This window comes from Ascaphus truei, chromosome 9 (genome assembly GCF_040206685.1).
Source record: "Ascaphus truei isolate aAscTru1 chromosome 9, aAscTru1.hap1, whole genome shotgun sequence".
Classification (NCBI taxonomy): domain Eukaryota; kingdom Metazoa; phylum Chordata; class Amphibia; order Anura; family Ascaphidae; genus Ascaphus; species Ascaphus truei.
In genome coordinates, this window is record NC_134491.1 from 17,612,059 (window position 1) to 17,635,370 (window position 23,312).

The following is a 23,312-nucleotide window of genomic DNA, read 5'->3' on the forward strand; positions in this document are numbered from 1 at the left end:
GAGGCAGGAAGTGGGAGCATATCAATATAGAAGATGTTGATGTTGAAGATGCTTATGGGACATATTTGGCAAATGTATCACTGAGTCTTTTTTTCTTTCCATTTCACTATATTAATAGAAATAGAAATATAGCATGAGTAATTTACCCAATTAATATTTCCCAAAGGTTGAACTTAGTTGGCGTTGTCTTTTTTTTTTTTTTTTTTAACCTAATCTACCATATTACTAATTTCTGAAATACTCGTATAGTTCTTTCTTCTAATTAAGGAAATGATGTTGATTTTAGAGTACTTATCTTAAATTGTGATTTCGCTGAAACTGATCAACTTTGGAACTGATGCAGTGATAATTCTTAACTGTGATCTCCACAGTCACTTTTTTTGAGGTGTAACTATTCCAAGCTATTAAAACACAGCCCTAAATTTATCCATTTATAAGTGAGATTGGAGGGGGATCTAATTTAAGTCAATCAGATCAACTAATACTTGTAGAGGGGTCATCCAACTTGTTAAGAGGGTGTTGCCACTATAATGTATGGGGCCAACTCACCGTCACAATGAAGACAAGGCAAAGAAGGGTGGGTAGCCGTGATTGTCATTTCTTCCATGTAGTAACAAAGGAGGGAGAGGGTGTAGGGGGGTATGATACTTTTTATTGGACCAACAAGTAGTTGATAGGTTACAAGCTTTTGAACATCTCAGGGTGGACAACCTGATGAAGGATTCTGAGAGGTTCGAATGCTTGTTGGGTCTATAAAAGGCATCATACCCCCTACTTCCTCTCCCTCCTTTGTTACTACATGGAAGACAAGCTGAGAAGTATGTAGAATGCAACATGGTGAAAATGGTAGAGATGTTACATGGCGGGGTGCTATCACCATATTGCATTCCAGTGTAAGTTGCTAGGTGGGACTAAGGCTTAAAATAAATCATGTTCAACTCCACATGCATTCATTAAACAATCAAAAATGGCACTGACCCATATACATGCAGTCCTGTCAGATTCATACTTCAAAGGGGTCCCCCTCTGGCATTTGGTCTGTTTGGTCATTCCAGATTGACACTAATTGGAGTAAAGTAGCAAAAGAAAATAATTGTCCTGTAGGTAGTTTTTTTTTTTTTTTTTGTAACTTATTTTGGCCTTTCTGATCTAACAAAAGAAACCGCATTTAACAAGTGCATGAAAGTGATTGTTGTTTGAAGCAGCATATTGGGTGACTAACGGTGGGATCCTTTTTAGCAATGAATTTCTGAAAACAGTAAAATAAAAGTAAGGAACACATGTGTGCATATGCTTGTCTTCTACAGGGCCCCCAAACGCAGTTCATTCACCCCATTGTCATGTCCCACAGTGGTTAAGCTGCAGAGTAGGATTCTGGGTAATAACATGCAGGTGACTGCGTGGAAATCGTTTTAGCTTCCAATCAAATGTAAACATGGATATAAAGCTAACACAGTGACATGTAGAGTGTTCATGTGTATGTCATTACCCAGAATCCCTGCCTGCAGTTGAACCATTTTAAGTATGGATACAAAGTGTAGCAGGGTAGTCCTCCACACCTCTGGGGGGAGCTTATCCATCTCCTCAGATTGCTATGCGGAGGTGCGGCGGTTGGGATTGGCAGGGATCGGAGAGAGGATATCCTCTGCTGGAGACAGGATATCCTCTGGAACTGCTAGGGCAAGGTCAGAGCTGCCTGAGCCGGCAGAGGGGAAGGTACTGTCCTGGGAGCCAGTCAGGCTGCCTAGGGCTAGGACAGAGAGGCCCCAGTTAGTCACTAACCACCGTAGCAGAGTGTTGTAGGGCCGGCCATAAGTCGGGGACATTGCCTGTTAGCCCGATTGCCAGCGGAGCGGGACGGATTGTAGGGGAGGATTCCCCAGGCCTGGAGGAACAACCACGCAGCTTCCGGGAGTAAGGAAGGAAGGGACAGCATTACAGCAGCAGTCTAAGCCATTATTTTAGCCTTTTTTTAAACTTATTTTGTGATCTCTTCTTGCCCTTTCCAACGCTATTTTTTATTTTTTAAATCTGGTGCCCTGATCAGCAGTCAGGGGATACAGGGGATATACACTCTTGAAATATATATTAAGAAAAATATATTAAGTGTCTGGGAGTTAAAAATGGCACTCGAGCCCAGTGCACTCTAAGGCTGGGGTGCTCCAATCCAGTCCTCAAGCCCCCTCAATAAGTCAGGTTTTCAGGATATCCCTGCTTCAGCCCAGGTGGCTCAATCAGTCCCTACTTCAAAGACTGAGCCTCTGATTGAGCCACCTGTGCTGAAGCTGGAATATCCTGAAAACCTGACCTGTTGGGGGAGCTTGAGGACTGGCGTTGAGCACTGCTGGTCTAAAGGGCTGATTTTCTATGACCAATCGGGGAATTGGGAATTTCTGATGAAAACTGCCTGATTGGCTGCGTCAGCACATGTAGAATCCGCCACTAAGAGTTTTAACACTAACAAAAACATCTAAAAAAAAAAACGTAAAGAGCGTTCTAAGGGGGCAAGATAAAAACATCATATAAATCAAACTCACATAGGCTTCTGGTGGGATTTTGCTGCTTTATACATGGCAAAACAAGCCTATTCTCATTAAAATAAGTTATTCAAATGCTAATTTAGCTCACACAGTTTATCATATACAGAAAGCATAATGAGACTTGTCTGCTGTTTTGTCAGTAGCCTAATTGACAAACTAAAACACGCATTATTCTCTCCCGCAGAGGGAATTGCAGATTAATACAGTTTGTTAATCCTCAAACCCGTTTTTTTTTTTTTTCTCCCCTGCCTTTAGGTTTTTCTGTTTTTAATTTGCTTTTTATATCCTTCGGTGCTGAAAGGCCCCTGCAACACATTTTATGGCGGCTTTAAAATATAGGGTTATTGGGCAATGCATATTTCTAGTACGGTTCAGCATGGAAAACTCTTATGTTATTACATTTGCTATGTGCATTAAATCTGCTTTCTGCGCCTAGGCTCCTTTGCTCTTGAAGATTTAATGCCCCATTTATATGAATGGAGCTGCGATCTTCTCTAGAAAGGGGAAGATGACTTTACAGTATATTGAATAAGGCCCGAGACTTGTATGATCAAGTGTTCCCAAGAGCTGTGTGCCGCGGGTGTGTGGGTTTTGGTTTAATCGACAGAATGGAAGATGATCTATTTAGACATGCGTCAATCAGGGATTGATGCTGCTGCCCTCTTATTCATCCGCACCCACCTAACGCTGTGACAGGACAGAGCCCTGAGGACCACAAGGCGGAGGGTGACAATGACAGCTTAGAATGGTACTAAAGAGTGTGTGCCTTTGGGTCAAGAGGGGAAGTCTGGGAAAAGACAGTCCAGCGGCTTTATCCTTTGGATGTGAACTGGATCATTCTAATTCAGGGCTTTGTTGGGAGAGATGATTACACTGAACATGTTACAGAACCGTACACATCCCATATTGTGTGGGGCCACTTTGGCTGAGCTGATGGGGAGCAATAGAATGAGTCCTCCCAGCTCACAACAAGGACGGGCATTGTTATCTGTGCTGTCATTTGGTGCGTGATTCACTCTTCACATTGCAGCAGAGCCAGTGTCCCATCTGGCACCGGGTTTTTTTGTTGTTGCTCGATCTATGCTTGGCGCTGTCACTGTCTTCTAGGGCAGGGGTGCTCAATTCTAGTCCTCAAGCCCCCCCCCCCCCCTCAACAGGTCAGGTTTTAAGGATATCCCTGCTTCAGCACAGGTGGGTCAGTCAAAGACTGAGCCACTTGTGCTGAAGCAGGGACTGATTGCATCACCTGTACTGAAGTAGGCAGTGATTGAGCCATCTGTGCTGAAGCTGGGATATCCTCAAAACCTGACCTGTTGGGGTATTTGAGGACTGGAGTTGAGCACCCCTGTTCTAGGGGCTTTTGCTGGCAGAAAGGAAAGGGTGGTTTCCCGTGTCCACCGATTTCAAAAGTAATCCCAACACCTGAGACACAGCACATGAAGGGATATTAAAAACCAAATGGACGCTGAACTTTCGAAGAGACCAAGATTGATGTGTTACATTTCAGCAGATAGAGTCACTCACTCTGGTTTGGAGTCAGTCTCACTGATTTTTAGACTCAATGGTCTCATAGGACTAGATTGACTAAGACGTATTTAGTTAGGGCAAATCACGGGAATGGCCATTCTCTTATACCTTATTCACTATTCTTAAACAACTGAGCCACTGAGTCACCTGTACTGAAGCAGGGATATCCTTAAACCCTGACCTGTTTGTGGCCCTTGAGGACTGGAGTTGGCCGCCCCAGACATAGGGGGTGAGATGTTCTGCTCCCCATGATCATACCTGAGATACCTGCCAAATAGGCTAATTTAAATAAGTAAACTATATTCAAATGATTTTAAATGAGTACATTTCCCAGGCATCTCCTGCTCACAATATTTACTTTAGTGAATACTGCCAGTGGCGTAAACCACCACTGGGGATGCCCGGGCACGTCCTGGAGGACCCATCTTAGGGGGGTGAGGGGGCACGAAGGGAGTCGGGAGTCAGGACTCGGAAGCAGCAGCGGAGCAACATCCCACGTGACCGCGAGGACCCGGAAATGGTTCAGACAAACCTCTGCTGCAGTTCAGGGGAGGAAAAGGAAGCAGAGCTGGTGCGCGCTCTCTTACAGCCAAATGGATTCCGAGAGAAGAAGTGGAAGATGGAGCGCACTTTATCATGTGCCCTTGGGAGCCGAAATGTAGAGACTACATGTCACCTCTATATACCTTGCAGAGACTGTCCCGTTCTTCTTTATCATGGTGCTGCTTTGCTGACAATTGGATGATATGCACCCTTGAACACCTACATCTACTATAACGTGATTGCCCTGCCTCTGGAATATACATATATATATATATATTGCATGAAAATGGTTTATTACAAAACAATCAACGTTTCTGCTCACCTTGTGTGTGTGTATATATGTATACATATACAGGCGCACAACCACTCAGTATAGCAATTGTATACATTATATTGGCAGTATAAAACGGTAAATATTGCACGTGCAACAATTCCATTTAAAAAGCGCCTATGACCATAGCTCTCACCCTGTCTGTTATCAGTCCCAGGTTCCATCGATCCATGCCTTGCATCTGGATCGGCCACTCAGCGTGGAATAACCGGCGTGACGACCTGCATAAGAGTCTCTTCCGTAAGACAGCGTTTCAGGGCTAACTGCGGAGTACCAAAAACCTTGGTGCTGGCGCCCCTGGGTGGTGTCCGTCCTACCCCGTGCATAGCCTTAGGCCTGGGACATAGTAAATTCAAGCTCGCTGAGGCGGGCTGAGCCGCGCTGAGCAGATGCACAAAGCCCCTGCATCTGCCATCAGCGCGGCTATAGTTTCCCCTTCCGCATGCGTGCTGATGCGTGCGGAGGCTCTGAAACTTTGCCGAGACAGGCAAGTTTCAAATTTGCCGCTCGGGGAAGCGGAGGAGCGGTCACGTGACCGCTGGATGGGAGCGGGGGACTAGCCCCGCCTCCTGACACGCCTCCACTCCACCTCTGCTCCGCCTCCGCCCCGCCCCCAGAGCGCGCTCACTGCCTCGCCTGCAAGGACAGAAAAAAGCACCATTTTCAGCAGGCGAGGCAGAGCAGGAGCGCGCCTCAGCGAGCTTCAATTTACTATGTCTCAGGCCTTAATATGCAGGCTCGCTGATTAAGCAAGTCCTCAGCAGAACCTTCACCACGACAGAATAATCCCTGCACATACGTATAGACACGTAAAATATATTTATATAAATACATTAATATATATAAGCACTTCAGTATTAGGTGATACCTTTTTTATTTGGAGTATTCTATCGCAACTGGACTAACACAGCTATTTCCGTTTTATTCATATATATATATATACTACTTCCACACACACCCATTTGTAAAACAATTGTACTCTTCTGAATTCAAGCACAGTACCACTGCTGCTAAATGACACTTCAGCCTGTGCTGCACATGCAGTGAGATGCACTGCAGGGAAGGTATACATTAGGGGTCTCAAACTCAGTCCTCAATTGCCACCAACAGGCCAGCTTTCATGGATATCCCTGCTTCAGCACAGGTGGCTCAATCAGTGACTCAGTCGAAGACTGATTGAGCCACCTGTGCTGAAGCAGGGATATCCATAAAAGCTGGCCTGGTGGTGTTCCTTGAGGACAGAGTTGAGGCCCCTGGTATACATTGTAGATTCACTGTTACAGTTGTTACATGGTCCGTATAATATAAAGTGCATTTCAAATCAATGTGACCAATGTCTTATTGGAAGAATATCTCACGCAGATAGCTGGCAGCAGCTGAAAAACAGATGGGAAAGGGCAGTGAGGCCAAGTTTGTGAAGGTCATAGCAAGGTCCTCCGGGTCTGGCTTCCCATAGTCCGCTACCACTGTTTGTTTTTCAGCCAGAGCATACAGGGGTACCACTTTATAGTGTACTCATGGCGTCGCTGTAAGTTGCTGGCCCTCTTGCAGCCATGGGGTTAATCAGGTTTCTTACATCAGACATGGGGTGTTACATGTACCATTCAATACATTGCAGAGGTGTAGCACCCATAGAAGCAAAAACAACCAGACTTATTATTCACTCGTGTATACGCATTTTTGGGTCTGTGTATATATTAGTGTGTCTGTGTTTAGACTGTGGTAGTGCCTTTGTATATAGACGTGTGTATGGGCATCAGTGTGTCTGTGTGTATGAGTATTTTACCAGGTTTGTACGGTGTGTATCAGTGTGTCTATTGTATGCATCAGTGTCTCTGTATGAGTATCCAGTACAGTAAGTATCCAGCATCCTGAAGGGCAGGAGTGCTGAACTCCAGTCCTCAAGTCTCCCAACAGATCAGGTTTTAAAGATATCCGAGCTTCAGCACTGGTGGCTCAATCAGTTCTGCTTCAGCGCAGTCTTCATCTGACTCTGAGCTACTGATTGAGGCTCAGGGGTTAAGGGGTCTTTAGGACTTTAGTTGAGCACGCCTGCTCTAGGTAATCCAAGTCATATATAAAACTAAAGGTGACACACCTACTGGGTGTGTATTTGCTTTTCACTACCCAAAATCCTTTTCTGCAGTTTAGCCACTGTATAATGTAAAAATGGGGTGAATAATGCAGGTTTGAGGACTTGTGGAAGCCATACAGATACACTTCCTGGGGTCTCTTTCTTTGCAGTACTTTCTAGGGTCGAGAATTTTCTATCACTATTTTACCCACCATTGTCTGCTTGTGTTTCGGCTTTGGACATCAAACTGTTAAATGTACAAGTGAAACTGTTTGCATTGACATGTTTGTGTAAGAAAGAATTTACAGAGACTTCTGATCTGTTATCACACTTTCCTGCAAGGCATTGATTTTCCTGTGTAATGTTCCTTGGAGGTGGTTTATTAGATTAGAAAAACAAGTCTTTCCCATGTAAGGAGGCCATCGTGCCATTTGGCCTGTTTGCAATTGGATCTTATTTCTTTTCTCCTTCTTTTTTTGCTTGGGGTCTGGGAAGGACCATAGCCTTTTGCTTTAAGCTTAAGCAGTCAAAAATCGTCTGCCTGCCAACATCTTTCATCTGAACTCTTTCAGCCCGCAGATGTTCTTTGCAATCTAAACAAGAAGCCTAAATGTGGTTGGGTGTGGGGTGAGGAGCAGTACAAATGAGCCCTTTAAAAACTGTGAACCAGACAATTTCTTTTATGTTCAAGGGAATACTCTCCAAAACCCCCAAGCAGCAGAACTCACAGAAAAACAATAATATCTGTGCTGGGCAGGCTCAGGTTTATACAAACAGACGGAAAGTATTATTATTAGAATCATTTGCTTATAAAGCACCGTCGTATACTGCAGCGTGGTACAAAGGGGTGAACAGGAGGATATACCAAAAAAGAACAAAATTAATGCAAAACAATACAAGAAGCAACGGGGAGCCCGGCTCCTGAGAGCTCACACTCGAAAGGGAACAAGGGGCTCAGTTGAAACAAAATGGAAAGTGGGATTGAGTATGCCTCGGGGTGGAGTTTGGTCCAACAGCACAGCTGGTCCAATTTGGGTTAGAGGGTGTGTACTGTATGTTAGGGGGTGTCAGATAGGTTTCCTTAAAGAGGTGTTTTCAGGGAGCTTTTACAAATCTGAGAGCTGGGGGAGTGTCTGAAGATAGCTAGCTTGGAATTCCAGGCATAGGCTAGGTCCCTGCTGCAGCGCCCACTATGGCTGCTGCGGCGCTTCAGGGACAAGAGCCGCCCCTCAATGGGGCCGGTCCCGCTACCTACCTTGCCCGCCGCGTTGTGCGAACAGATTTCTCTGAAGGCAGGAAATCTGTGCTCACAACTTGCGACAGAGCGCTGGCCACGCCCCCCGGCAGTTCAGCCAATGAGGGTGAACCTGCCGGGTGACGTCATGGTCAACCACCATGCCCCCATCACGCCCCCCTCCCCCCACGCGCTGACACCGGGGCCTCAGCCATGGTGTGCAGCACAGGAAGCGTCTTGTAGAGGTAGAGCGGTGAATGAGGTAGATGAGTCTGGCAGCCTCATTTTGGATGGATTGGAGTAGGGACAGACAGACGAGGGAAATGCCAACTAGGAGAGGGTTGCAGTAGTCCAGACGGGGCAAGATGAGGGAGTTAGGATTTTAGTTGCAACATGAGTGAGAAACGGGTGTGCTCTAGCGATATTCCGGAGGTGGCAGGACTAGATTGTGGCATTCTAGACAATGAGGTTGAGTGTGGGTGTAAGGGTGATAGATCAGTAGTTTTGTTTTGAATGCGATTCGTGTAGCGTTGGGACAGAAAGAGATAGCAGAGACAGCTGCTGCCTGCGCAAACTCTTGTTAAACACGCAGTGACATTATACAAAAGGGAGCAGCCAGTGGAACTCAAACCAACTCCCAGGTGTTAGCCCAGCGTGTTTACAAACTCACTTTAACATGATTTTAAAATACTTATAGGCAGTGTTCGACAAACCTATACATTTGCTCGCCCCGGGCGAGTGGATTTAACCCCCGGGCGAGTAAATATTGGCCCAAGCAGCACACGTTTGGTACTAGGTGGCGAGTAGATTTTTTTGTGTGGCGAGTAGATTTTTTGGTGATTTGTCAACCACTGCTTATAGGTGACGGTCTTGGTAAAAAAAAAAAAAAGCCAGCAAACACTGGGGCAGAAAATACCATATATAAAAAAAACCCATTAAAACCAATGGGATTTGGGGCAGGATTGCACCTTCAATGAATCCCCTAAATCAGTGGTGCTCAACTGCAGTCCTCAAGCCCTTCAACAGGTCAGGTTTTCAGGATATACCTTCGACTGAGCCTCTGACTGAGCCACATGTGCTGAAGCTGTCCTGAAAACCTGACTGGTTGAGGGTGGGGGGGGGGGGGCGGCGGCTTGAGGACTGGATTTGAGCACCCCTGCCCTAAATTATAGGGATCCCAAAGTGCATTGCAGAATAATACCTCTCAGACCCTGTTATAGATCATTGCATGTAAGGCTGTACTACAAAAATAAAATGTAACAGGCTTTGCAGGGTGCTCCATTATGCTCAAATCAGCGACCACGTTTACACCAGAATGTCAAAATAATACTGAACTGGGTTTATAGTATCTGTTCCCAATAGCGTGTAATCTATCTAAAGCAGGAAAGAAAAACATAATACATGAAGTCACTCAAATGTAATCCTTTATCAAGACCATGCGTGCATACTTTGCAAATGACTAGAGCAGCTCCCATGTTTTATTTAATAGCACTGAGTGAGCCGGTGCAGTCTCTCCTTCCAAAAATGGGACCAGATGGAGTTAAAAGGTCCAATCTTGCTGAAGACTAAAATAAACCCATAGCAATGACATGATTTATGGGGTTAAATCTGGGGATGGATATCTGTTAAAAAAAAAAATCTGACATCTGTGTGCAGTTTAAAACCCATTTTTAAAGGTAAACCAGTAGAGGGTCAGTTCCCCTCGCTCAGGAGTGGCCAACTCCCCTGCTCTAAATCAGGGGTGTGCAAACTGGGGGGCGAGGAGAGCAGGCAGGGGTGCGCACAGGGAACAGTTTGCGCCCCCCTGCTCTCGCTCCTCCGTTTCTCATTGTCATACACAAGAGGACCCTAATCAGTAAGGTTTTGGGGTTGTGGATAAAATGACATTATATTTTAAGGAAAAAAAGTATTAGGGGTTTTTGTTTTATCAGTAAAAAGACTCTGCTGAAGTCTAGGTTCCTGCTGGTGTTAAAAACCACGCCGGTTAAAGTTGTAGTAGCCTTATCGATACAGGTGAAGTTTAGATTTGTTGTAGGATCTGATACCTTATAGGCACTGGTGGCTTCACCCGGCACATATGCCCAATCCTTGAGACAGGTAGGGGACAGTGGGAGGGATGGGGGGGGGGGGGGGGTTCTCCTTCCCTGAACTATTACATAGTTACATAATAGATGAGGTTTAAAAAAGACATTTGTCCATCAAGTTGAACCTATGCTAAATTTAGACGACAGATACTTATCCTACATTTGTATTTACAGTATTTGTATTATTTATCTGAGTGTGTGTATATATATATATATATATATATATGTAGGTCTGTATTTAAAAGGAAAATGTTAAACACCCCCTGATGAAGTGATTGATATCACGAAACGCGTAGGGCTGGCGGTTTATTTTGAGGTTTGGCCGGTAGCCCATCACCTGAGGAGAAGTCCTTGCCCCTTCGGTTGTCTGAATAACGCTGCGGAGGTAGACCACACAGCGGGTGACGTTACAGCAGCACCTGCACCAACTGCACTGACTGAGTACACAGCACCTGCACCACTGACTGAGTACACAGCACATGCACTAACTGCACTGGCTGAGGACACAGCAGCAGACAGACATAAGGATCCTGATACTACAGGACCCTCTGAGAGCGCGCCACACTCCCCCTTAAAAGTGTAAAGGCTTTTATTTATGGACACTATGTGAGTGCAAAACCATATGTGTTTTTTTATATATATTTTTTATTAAAACTGTACTTTATGGGCGTTTTATATATAAACAGAAAAAATCAACAAAATTATTGCAAATATAAACTGTGAATAATCCACATATTATCCAGATAACCAGAAACAAATGTAAAAAGGATATAAAAGTTGAAGTGGGAAAGATCCAAGGGGTCTTAGCTGCTTCAGATGGAATGACCAGTTTCAGGAAGATTCTAAAAAGTGTTTTGTTATATATATATATATATCTCAACCCCCTTATAACGCTGTGCTTGGGGTCCAAAGAATCACATCGCGCTATAAGCGGATTTGCGTTGTAACGGATCGCGTTATAACGGGATTGAGCTGTATATATATATATAGAAGAGAACAGTTGGCACTCCTATAGAAACAATAAGGTCAGGTGCTTTCTCCATATGCATAAGGCTTGGGACATAGTGCTTTGATCCGGGCTGAGGCTCAGGGAAAGCGGTGCTTTCCCTGGCCTTACACAGCGCGCCGTCCGTGGGCGTGTCGGGGGCGGGTCTGGGGGCGGGCCAGTGACGTCACGGAGCTGGTTCGTCCTCATTGGGCAAACCGCTCACGTGACCGGCCCTGCGCTCCGGCGAGCGCCAAATTTCAAACCTCCGTCAAACACACGCTTCCCCAAGCGTGCGGATGCGTGCGCGAGCCCCTGCTAAAGCCGCTCTCATTGCGGCTGCAGGGGCTCAGTGCTGAGCAGCAGCACGCCTCAGCACGGGTCAGCGCATAAGCGCTGACCATGCCCGAGGCCTAATACAAACAATACCGCAATCCCCACCAAGATGGGATCTCCAATACACATTTCTCAGTTTTACCAAGTCCCTGAGAGTACCAATCTTTGTCTTCACAGTTCCAGTGCTTTAAGCACTGCATGTTGTACACTACTGTATGATATATATATATATATATATATATATATATATATATATATATATATATATATATAATCAAAAAATAAATAGATGATACCGTTCTGTGGCTAACGAAATGCTTTTATTTGTGCGAGCTTTCGAGATACATTGATCTCTTCTTCCGGCGGTGTTACAATGAATGAAGCAAGCAAAAGCTATACTATAAACAGTGTCTATTGGAATGTTATCTGTGCTGTGCCTTCCCCTGGTGTGGATGTGTTTTATGGCTGGAGGTGTCAAAAGGTTCCTGAAAGCAAGTGATGAAAGAGTGTGTATGTGTATCAGTGTGAATAAAAATGAATGGAGAGCCCACAGTATATACAGTGCTTTACAAAAGGTGTGTGTGGAGTGGGAGTGGATATAAATGGTGTGGGTGGGTGTGGAAATGTGAGAGTTAGTAGCACAACTAAAAGTGTGTGTGAATACTATGTGGTCCCTATTGGTGTATAGGGATGGAAAAACAAGGAGTATAAGTATGTGTGAGAGACAGCTGTGTGTGCATACATATACTGTAGCACAGTATGTACAGACATGGCCTATAGCGCTCATGGGAAGAGAGTTCACTTGTGTCAGTAATACTATATATATATATATTAGTACATGTCAAGGCATCTCACTTAATTCCTTCTTATTTCATAACCACATACCCCTCTGCGGGTGCCCAGGCTAGAAATTTTAGTGACCACTATTTACCCTGTTTAAACACAGCAGAATCAGGGCTTGCTGGAGATGCAGGGCATGGAATGTTTTAAACCAGAGGTGAGTAATGGACAATTTGCAGGGTAACTGTTATGGCTTTTTCAGCTGGGTAGTTTAGAACAATGTGCTAGTGATGTTTGCACCTCCGTGGAAATGCCTGGCTGGTAAAGCACAGGCTGTCATTCTGCGGTAACAGGAAATCTTTGATCTGTGGAGCACAGAACCTGTGAGATGAGCATTAAATCTCTCCTGCCAAGTAATCCGCGGAAGATTTAGCAGTCTAAGCCGAAACAAGACAAACCACCATTTCATGTCAGTTGCAACTTAGTTCACAATATGGTGTATTTATTAGTAGAAGCAAAGACATTGATACATGGATGCAAAGAGACACAATATCATCTCGTAGTTTGCGTCAATTTTGTTCCAAGTTTTCCTTGACACATCACCGTCAAATCGTTTACTGATCCAGATGGGCCAGTCCCTCCTAGGACCAAACCATACTAATGACACTGACAGGTCTTTAAAGGTCACATCTGGTGGCTGATGCCTTTTGTACCAAAACCTGTTTCTACCTCATCTTATGTCACACTTCCCGTCTACTGTACATCCATTGCAACCAGATATCCCTCTTACAGACACTGTATACTATGTTGGGTTTCTGTATTTCTGCCGTACCTGCTGAAGGACCCTGAGAGGTTGGAAAGCTGGTAACATATCAACTAGATTGTAAGCTCTTCGGGGCAGGGATTTCCTTTCCTATTGTCTGATTTTGCTGCACTTATTGTATTATTATAATTCCCTGTACTGTATTCTTTGTGAAGCGCTGAGTACACTTTTGGCGCTATATAAATAAAGACATACAATACAACTACTTGTTGGTCGAATAAAATGTATCATACCCCCTACTCCCTCTCCCTCTCCCTCCTTCCTTATTACGTACCAAAATCTGACACCTTGAATGTAAGTATTTTTAAATCCTTTTTAAAATTACTGTAGTTTGTAAACACAGTGAGCTGACACCTGGGAGGGGGTGTGTTCCTCGGACTGCTCCCTTTTATCTTATGTCACTGTGTGTTCAATAAGAGTTTGCACAGTCAGCACCCCCTCTCCCACCCTTATGAATGGGCTCTCTTATGAAGACAGGGTGGGATAAGAGTAAAGAAAACACTTGATTGACAATCACTCCATTTTGAGGGCCCAAAGAAAAGCAATTTTTAACTAATTTCCAAAGAAACAAAAGAAGCCAAATCTTTGCTTTTCACATGGTTAGTTCTGTTTAAGGAAGCCAATCAGATTGTTAAATCCTTTACAAAACGTTATTTTTTGTTCCGACTACATGGATTTGCTCCTTTAAGGCGAATTCATGCTTAGGCTCTGCTTAGCACACGTTTTAGGCCTTGGTGAGCTAACTCCAGAGATGTCAACCCCCCGAGGACAGAAATCTGTGATATTTGGGGATTCTGGACCCAAAAATGGCATTCTAATGGAAGAACGCTGTTCTTTTTTCAGTAAGACTCTATGAAAGTGTATGAAATGTGGATGCTAAAAAGCAGCGAGATTCTTCTCACAATCCAGGGGGAGCAAAGGGGGAAAAAAAGCAACAAAGAACAATCTAATGGCAGATGTTTGTATTGAGGTCTGAAAAATGTTGACAATCTTGGCTCATACAGAGTGCCTGCTCACAGTGTGTAGGAAATAAAAGCGTGACGCCAAAACTGTGGCAAAATCTGTGCTTTGTAGTGTCTCAGGAGTGATGCACCTCAGGGCAGGAGAGGGAATGCAGAAGAAAAAAATGTATCCATAGAACAGGTCAGTAAATAAAAGTATTTTATATTTAAAAGAAAATAGTAATCGCACGTACAAAAGGTACGATATTAAAAAGCAAATATCGCATAAATAATGACGTCGTGAGTTGAACCGCTCACCGCCTCTGTCTCCGCTGTGACGGTGCTGGTCTGGGGAACCCTCCCCAACTGGTAGCGATCCCAGGCTCCGCTACATCCCTTCCGGTCGATGCCGCGTCACATCTGGTTTCGGTCTACAGCTTAGGAACGCTATATTGAAAAAATTAAAGTGTGCTACTAAAGTGATTCTCTATTGTACAAATAACTAATTAGTTACCCAATATCAACACCTCTGTGATAAATTATTAAATAAATCAGCAACCTCTGACTGTTGAGTTAGCGTCTGCTGCCGTTAAGTGCGTAGAGGCTCAGCACCCCTAAATGACAGTGAGACAGAAAAAAACAGCGCAAACGCAATAATCATATCCTATATAATAAAAATGAAAGCACTGTATGCCTGTCTGCATCTTCCTGTGTCCCTAGGGGAAATCTCATTGGTCCCTTGGCCCGCCCGCCCCCGCACCTCTGATTGGCCTGAGGCGGAGTGACGACACACACACACAACACACACACACACAGTGTCACACACACACCTCTCTCTCTCTGTCCTCTCCCACCCCCCATCACACTCACCTCCCCCCCTCAGCTCCCCCCCCGGTGCTCCGCTCAGCTCCCCGCTCAGCTCCCCCCGGTGCTCTGCTCAGCTCCCCGCTCAGCTCCCCCCCGGTGCTCCGCTCAGCTCCCCGCTCATCTCCCCCCCGGTGCTCCGCTCAGCTCCCCGCTCAGCTCCCCCCCAGTGCTCCGCTCACCTCCCCCCGGTGCTCCGCTCAGCTCCCCCCGGTGCTCCGCTCACCTCCCCCCCAGTGCTCCGCTCAGCTCCCCGCTCAGCTCCCCCCGGTGCTCCGCTCACCTCCCCCCCCCCCAGTGCTCCGCTCCCCGCTCAGCTCCCCCCCGGTGCTCCGCTCAGCTCCCCGCTCAGCTCCCCCCCGGTGCTCCGCTCAGCTCCCCGCTCAGCTCCCCCCCGGTGCTCCGCTCAACTCCCCCCCGGTGCTCCGCTCACCTCCCCCCCGGTGCTCCACTCACCTCCCCCCCGGTGCTCCGACAGGCAGTGGGCAGGCAGCCTGCAGATGCCACGCGGAGTGCCTAAGATGGCGGCGCCTGGAAGGACCCCCTTCCTCCCTCGCGAGGGAGTAACTAACATGGCGGCGGCCGGAAGGAGAGGTGACGTGTGTGTGTGTCTCACTGTGTGTGTGTGTGTGTGTGTGTGTTTGTGTGTGTGACAGTCTGTGGTGGGGGCCGGGGGGTGAAGTGGTGGGGGCCGGGGGGTGATGTGGTGGGGGCCGGGGGTGATGCAGGGGGGGGTAGTAATGTGAGGTGCAAGGGGGGGAGAGTCATGTGAGGGGCAAGGGGCGGAGAGTGATGTGATGTGCAAGGCGGGGGACACTGATGTGGGGGCCAGGAGGGGTGGAGAGTGATGTGGGGTGCATGGAGGGGAGACCGCAGATGTGAAGGAGGGGGGGGGCGGAGCTGTGAAGGGGAACGGAGTTGTGAACGTGGGGGCCAGCCAGCTGTGAAGGGGGGTAAATCACGGGCAACGCCAGGTATATCAGCTAGTATTACATAAAAGAATATATATCTGCGTACATCAGGTTAGAATAAAACAGGCATGTCATGCATTCAGGCATAAGTTACCAGCACCACTCGCCGTAGAGAGAAGAAACACTCCTGTATTCAGTCCCTCTGGTATAGCAGGGCATTCGGGGTGGATGTTTGGATTCAGATCACTCGGCTTGTCCTTGCATCAAAGGGTCTCCCTCCAGCGTGTAACCCTCCGATCAGCTGGTCCGTGAGGTCGGGAGGAGAGAAGGAGAACTTGCAGAGGCAGCAGATGATACAGTCCCGCCTGCAGTGTTAGGAACGCGTCTGTGAGTGCTCTGCTAGCACAATAACAATACATCCGTTAACTTGTGTGATGTAAAAAAAAACCGGTGTGTGCGCCGAGCACGCGCATTTTAAGTGAAACTTCTTTGTCTTTTGTCACTGTTTTGTCACAGAAATTGTATTTGTGATGGTGAAGTTTTTAATTAAAAATCAAAACACAAATTCAGTGCCAAACGCAAAGACATTTGACTTAGAACGCGTGTTTTGGCTATTTGCACTTCTATATTTATAATAACTGTTAATTCCTTGTGTGTGTGTTAGTGTGTCTGTGTCAGTGTGTGTCTGTGTCAGTGTGTGTTCTCCATGTCCTGATGCTGGTGCACAGGAGGTCTCTGCGCATGCGTGCCGAGTGCAGGAGGCTTCTGGGCATGCGCGCCAAATTCCGAGACCAGACCGTGTTTTTGTACACAAGCGCAACGGCACTGCACGACGGGTGCGAACGCGACAGCACTGCGCGCCTATTACTACCAGGACATCACTCGCGTTACTGTTTTTCATTACAACGCAAGGATTTTTTCCCATGAAAATCCTGCAGGCGCCAGCAAAGTAGTTTCACTTCAAAAAGCCATGGAAGTTGTTCCAGACTTGAATTGTGTAATGTACCGAAAGTATTATTTATTGGGACAGGTGAAGATGTTTCCAACATCAAAGTTAGTGCGTTTTTAATAAAATGGGTTGTCGTTTTGTACTGAGCATTTCACGGAATCACCTCATCCAAACTTAGACTGCCCTGCCCCCCCAAAAAAACAACCCCCCCACTCCCCCAAATCCCCTTTAAACAGTAGTGATTCTGCATACAATATATTAATATAACCGGATTATTTGTAACGTGTATGGGACTTCGCTACTCATAGTCAGTGGTCGACAAATCACCAAAAATCTACTCGCCGAACAATAAAATCTACTCGTACCTAGTACCATACGTGTGCTGCTTGGGCCAATAGGAGCTCGCCACGATGTTAAATCCACTCGCCTGGGGCGTGCAAATGTATAGGTTTGTCGAACACTGCCATAGTGATGTATAATTGTTTAAAAACACTCCCTCAAAGGACAAAAATAAACCAGTGGCATCTGAGTGATTGTAAAACATACAGGACATCTACAAGCTCATATTGAACCCCCAAAATTATTACCGGAAGTTCATCCGTAATTTTTCTTCCATTGCTCTACCCATCACCGCCCTGACTAAAAAGGGTGCTGACCCTACAACTTGGTCTCCCGAAGCCATTGACGCCTTCGAGTTTCTCAAAAAGGCCTTCGTCTCTGCACCCATCATATGGCATCCTGATACTTTGCTTCCTTTCACGTTAGAAGTTGACGCCTCTGATGTAGGAGCTGGTGCAGTACTCTCTCAGAGATCCTCTCTCCAGGAGAAGCTCCATCCCTGCGGTTTTTTTTCTCGGAAATTCTCGTCAGCCGAGAGAAATTATGATGTTGGGAATCGTGAGCTACTGGCCATAGAATTGGCTCTTCAGGAATGGAGACATCTCCTCGAAGGTACCAAGGAGCATGTGGCCATCCTCACCGATCACAAAAAATTACTGTATATTGAAGGGGCTCGACGATTAGGATCTCGTCAGGCTCGTTGGTCTCTGTTTTTCTCCCGTTTCAACTATACAATTTCTTATTTTCCCAGTACCAAAAATATCAAAGCAGATGCTCTCTCTCGCCAGTTCGCCACGGAGAACGACTCCAATGAATCCGCTGAATCTATTCTCCCTGCCAAGTGCATAATTTCTGCCAACAATTTTGATATTTTGGATGAAATCAACAAAGCCCAGGTTCACATTCCCAGGAGACTTAAGGTGCCAGAGCGACGCTTATACGCAGCTCCACGTTTTCACCACAAAATACTTCTTTGGGGACATTCTTCTAGATCTGCCGGCCATCCAGGCTTCAAGAGAACAGCGGATCTTATTAAACGGACCTTTTGGTGGCCTGGGATGAACAAAGACATTTTTGATTTCACCAAAGCTTGTCCGGTCTGTGCCCAGAGTAAATCCGCTCATCACAAACCTTCTGGTCTTCTCATGCCTCTTCCCATTCTGGAGCAACCTTGGAAACATATCTCTATGGACTTTATTGTTGAGCTCCCCAATTCTAAAGGAATGAATACCATTCTTGTTGTTGTAGATAGATTTTCCAAGCATTCACACTTTATTCCCCTCAAGGGCCTACCGAATTCTGCTACTTTGGCTGATATTTTTTCTAAAGAAATTTTCAGATTACACGGTGTTCCTATTTCAATTGTTTCTGACAGAGGTTCTCAATTCATCTCTAAATTTTGGCGTGGTTTTCTCAGAGACTTGGGATTTCCCTTCTACTGTATTTTCTTCTGGATATCACCCTCAGACCAACGGTTAAACGGAAAGAATGAATCAGACCTTAGAGCAGTATCTCAGATGTTTAGTCTCCGAGTCTCAAGACAACTGGGTGGATCTTTTACAATGGGCCAAGTTTGCAATTAATTCTCTTAAAAATGAATCTACGCAAGAGTCCCCTTTCTTCATTAATTTTGGATTCCACCCTAGCAGTCTTCCCCTCTCCTCTTCCCCTTCTGGTGTTCCGGCAGCGGATTCTCATGTCTCTACTCTTCAAAACTCTTGGATGAAGATTCTGAAGACTCTACAAACTGCCGTCTCAAGACAAAAAACTAAGGCAGATCGACGACGCCAACCGGGTCCTTCATTTAAATCCGGAGACAGAGTGTGATTGTCTTCAAAAAATATAAGGCTCAAGACCCCGTCTCTGAAATTGTTCCTGAGATTCTTGGGTCCCTTCAAGATTCTGGAGAAGATCAACCCAGTCGCCTACCGTTTGGCACTTCCTCCCACCATGAGGATTCCTTTGGTTTTCCATGTGTCCCTGCTCAAACCTTTCATCCAAAGCTCCCACTTTCCGAACCGTTCTCGTAAACCAAACCCTGTGACCATTCACGGACAGCAGGAATATGAAGTTCATTCCATAATCGACTCCTGTTGGTCCAGAAACAAATTACAGTTCCTCGTTCATTGGAAGGGGAATGGTCCAGAAGAGCGTTCGTGGATTTTTTCTCATCATATTCACACCCCCAAACTCCTTTGGCAATTTCATCGAAAATTTCCCCAGAAGCCTTGGCAGGATCGATCCTCAAGGGGGGGATACTGTGACGGTTAAGGGGATTCCTGCTTCTCAATGTGTCCCCGTCACCCCTGTTCTCCCTGCCTCTGACCTTCCTCTTCCACCTCCTCGTTCATCTCTCCCTTCCTCCTCCCGCACCCGTTCCTCTGCGCCCTGTCCGGACGCACACCGAGCTGTCACGCGCGTTCCCCGCAAGGTGCGCGCTGAACCCCAAACTCCCGATTCCTCCTGCGGCGCTCATGGCGCCCCTGGATTCCCTCTCCTGCCACGTTACCTCCTTCAGCTGCTCCTCCTGCCCCGTCGCCGTCCTTGGCGAGCACCCCCGTGGCGCTACGCTCCTCACGCTCCCTGGCACACACTGTGCGCGCGCATCCAGCCCTTACAGAAGGTGCGCGCACACGCTCCACTTGTAGGTCTTCCCTGAGCCCTGGTTCCGCCCCTCATAGTGTGCAAGCCATTTCCCTGTCTGATCTACCTGTCTCCTCCCTTTCTCCTTCTGACCTATCTCTGCAACCCCTCACTCTACCCTCTGCTCCTCCTCTCTCTCCCATTGGTGCTCCCTCCTTTATAATCCCTGTCTGTCCTCTAGCTCATTGCTCTGCATAGCTTCTTGTGACCCCTGTGTGTGCAGTCTCTATGCTTGGCTCTCCTGTCTCTTTCAGCGCTGGTTCCTGTCCCTGTTTACCTTTGGATCTCCCTGGCTTGAACTCTGCTTTGAATTAGATTACTCAAAAGGTGGTAAAGAACTGCTCACCTATTTTACCAATAGTCCTTAAAAAGTAGGTGCATAGGGGTAGGATACAATATAAGCAGGAGTGAACAGAGAAGTTCAAAAGGACCCCTATAGCTGCACTCTAAACTGTATGTATATGTTTCTAGAGTAATAAGGTAAAAGATCCCCTATACCAGAAACTAAAAACGAAAACGGCGCAAAATAATAAAGTTTTAATACATGTTGCAATTAAACTATTTTACACTCAAATGGATAAAAAGGGTATGAACTGAACCCCTAAGAGGAGCGATATGAGTCCTTATGAAGGTGCTTAAAGTACTGGTGTACACTTATTATTGTAAAGTGCACCCCAGCAGTACACGCATCTATGTTTTGCAATCTATATAGTACATAGTGCTGGTATCTTCCAACCAAGTACTACACTGTTACCTACCTACTCCCCGCCAAGAGCACAGACTGCAGCACTCAAGTTACATATGTGGAAGGGCTAATGCCCACGTTACTGACACAGTCCCAGGAGCCTAAATATAGTTAAGAGAATTTACTCCTTTTACTTGGATACTATATAGAGAGTGTTTGTTAGAGCCTATACCTATAGTGCTTTGATTTACAAAGCCAAACTTTGACAAACACCTCTTCTGACAGGCTTACCACACAAGTACCCAGATTCAGTGGCATTTAATGTTCTAATCAGCGCAGGAGCCTATGGGGTGCACTTTACAATAATAAGTGTACACCAGTACTTTAAGCACCTTCATAAGGACTCATATCGCTCCTCTTAGAGGTTCAGTTCATACCCTTTTTATCCATTTGAGTGTAAAATAGTTTAATTGCAACATGTATTAAAACTTTATTATTTTGCGCCGTTTTCGTTTTTAGTTTCTGGTATAGGGGATCTTTTACCTTATTACTCTAGAAACATATACATTTGAATTAGATTACCCTGCTTTCTCCTGCCCCTGGACCCTGCATTCGGATACGTTTACGCTGACTTCTCCTATCCTCGAACACTGGCTTATGGACTTGATTACGCTGCTCTCTATTACCCCTGAACTCTGGCACACGGACATTACTATCCAAACTCTCATACCCAGGACATTGCAAGTATCTGCTAACCTTTCCTCAAAAGGCTCGGCAATGCATTACCACACTCCGGGCACGCCCTCACTGCTGTGGGTGTGTGTTATAACCTTACCCACCTCAGTACTGGGGACTGGCCAGGTCTGCGGGCATACAGGCGTTACACCGTTGCGGCAAAGTGTCCGGCGGCGAGAGGTCCCGGCCGTGAGGCGAGTAGCAGCTGAATGCTGGCAGAGGTTTGCCATGGCCAAATGTCCTTGACCGTCTCTCTGCCCCTCCCAAATCTTTATTGGCTCTTTAATCAGAACAGGGTTAAAAACACACTTGATTGACAAATACTCCCCTCGGTGCCGCCAATGCCGTATGAAATAGCCCCATTTAGTACAAATGGGCGGACTGTGTCTCTGATGACCAGTTTGTCCCTTGTGCTATTATAAGGCTGAGATAAGGGCAGTAACCTTCCCCCCCCCCTCTTAAACCTCACATTACAATGTCTTGAAATCTTTCAGGGCAGTACAAAGGACTCGGGGATCCCTAAAGGTTGGAGGAAAGGAAATGTCACCAGCAACAAAGGAAAGGGTTCTTTACAGTAAGGGCAGTTACAATGTGGGATTCATTACCCATGGAGACTGTGATGGCAGATACAATAGACTTGTTCAAAAAAAGGTTGGACATCTTTTTAGAAAGGAAAGGTATAACGGGATATAACAAATAAGTAAACATGGGAAGAATGTTGATCCAGGGAGAAATCTGATTGCTATTATTTGGAGTCAGGAAGGAATTTATTTTTCCCCTTATGAGATATCATTGGATAATGTGTCACTGGGGGTTTTGTTTGCCTTCCTCTGGATCAATATACTGTAAGTACGGATATAAAATAAAGTATCTGTCGTCTAAATTTAGTATAGGTTGAACTTGATGGACGTGTGTCTTTTTTCAACCTCATCTACTATGTAACTTTCCAGAACAAAAAAAATGAAACAAAAGGTGACAAATATCCACGTGCATCTATATATATATATTTTTTTTATACAAACTCTCCCCGTTTTAACCTGCCATGGTCATTAGTTGCATTTGTCTTGCTCCTACTAGAGATATCATATATAAAATGGAAAGAAATGATACAAATGTATTGAAAAAAATACATATATTCATCGAGTTCAACCTTATGGGGATATGAGAAATAAGGACGGATGGTAGTTAACATAAAAAGCAGAGCAGCTGCCCTAAGCCCAAGTGCATATAGAGAATACATTTATTGGGGAGATTTACCGGAGCTGTTTCTGTTGGGGGGAGGGGGGGGGGGTTTACGGTCCCATAGGTTAGTCCTAAAAATGAATTATGTCCAGACAATCACTAGGGGATTTAAACATTGTTATTTACAGCATATTACTCTTGAACAAAAAACACATAGTTACAGTATGAAAGCTTAACCGCAGATCCTGCATCAGGTATAAACCCAAATTCCTGGAAACTGCTGTGTGTGTGTATTCGAAAGGGCAGATGGGAAAAAGGTTTATGAACGAGATTAGGAAAATGCAGACAAAACGAAAAGGCGGGTTTGACCGGTTAACTATATCGCTGTCATTAGTTCAGCGTAGTCCTACCGCCGGTGTGTTGATCAAGGGTGCTCAACTCCAGTCCTCAAGACCCCCGAACAGGTCAGGTTTTCAGGATCTTCAGCACACGTGCAAAGCACATAGAATTTAATCAGAACAGTCCCTGATGAGATTACAATCAATGATTTTTGTTGCCTGAGGCACAGGGAGGGGATTTCCCCAGGTCACCAGAAGCAGACACCTGGAATTGAACCAGGTTCCCCTGCTCCGTGTCGTGTTTTCAGTCCGTACCTTTACTCACGGTGTCAATCCAGCCCAGAAGATACATTGCTAGGCTTATCATCTACAGCAGCCCCATTTAATCAGGAGACTACATTGACACCGTTATATATTGGGCACCTTGGTTTATCGTCGACACCAGGGGTGGCCAACTCCAGTCCTCAA

The 23,312-nt window shown here is 45.8% G+C and overlaps 1 protein-coding gene and 1 long non-coding RNA gene across 3 annotated transcripts in view; one reads left to right on the forward strand and one right to left on the reverse strand.

The window, feature by feature from the left end:
• The window catches only part of LOC142502470 (DNA repair protein RAD51 homolog 2-like), a 481,442-nt gene that overhangs the window by 413,360 nt on the left and 44,770 nt on the right, over positions 1-23,312 (forward strand). The window lies entirely within an intron of this gene.
• Positions 14,402-16,368, reverse strand: LOC142502249 (uncharacterized). Its single transcript, XR_012803693.1, has 2 exons — positions 16,128-16,368; positions 14,402-14,645 (listed from the first exon to the last, which is right to left on the reverse strand). It is a non-coding gene; the product is annotated as an uncharacterized LOC142502249 (long non-coding RNA).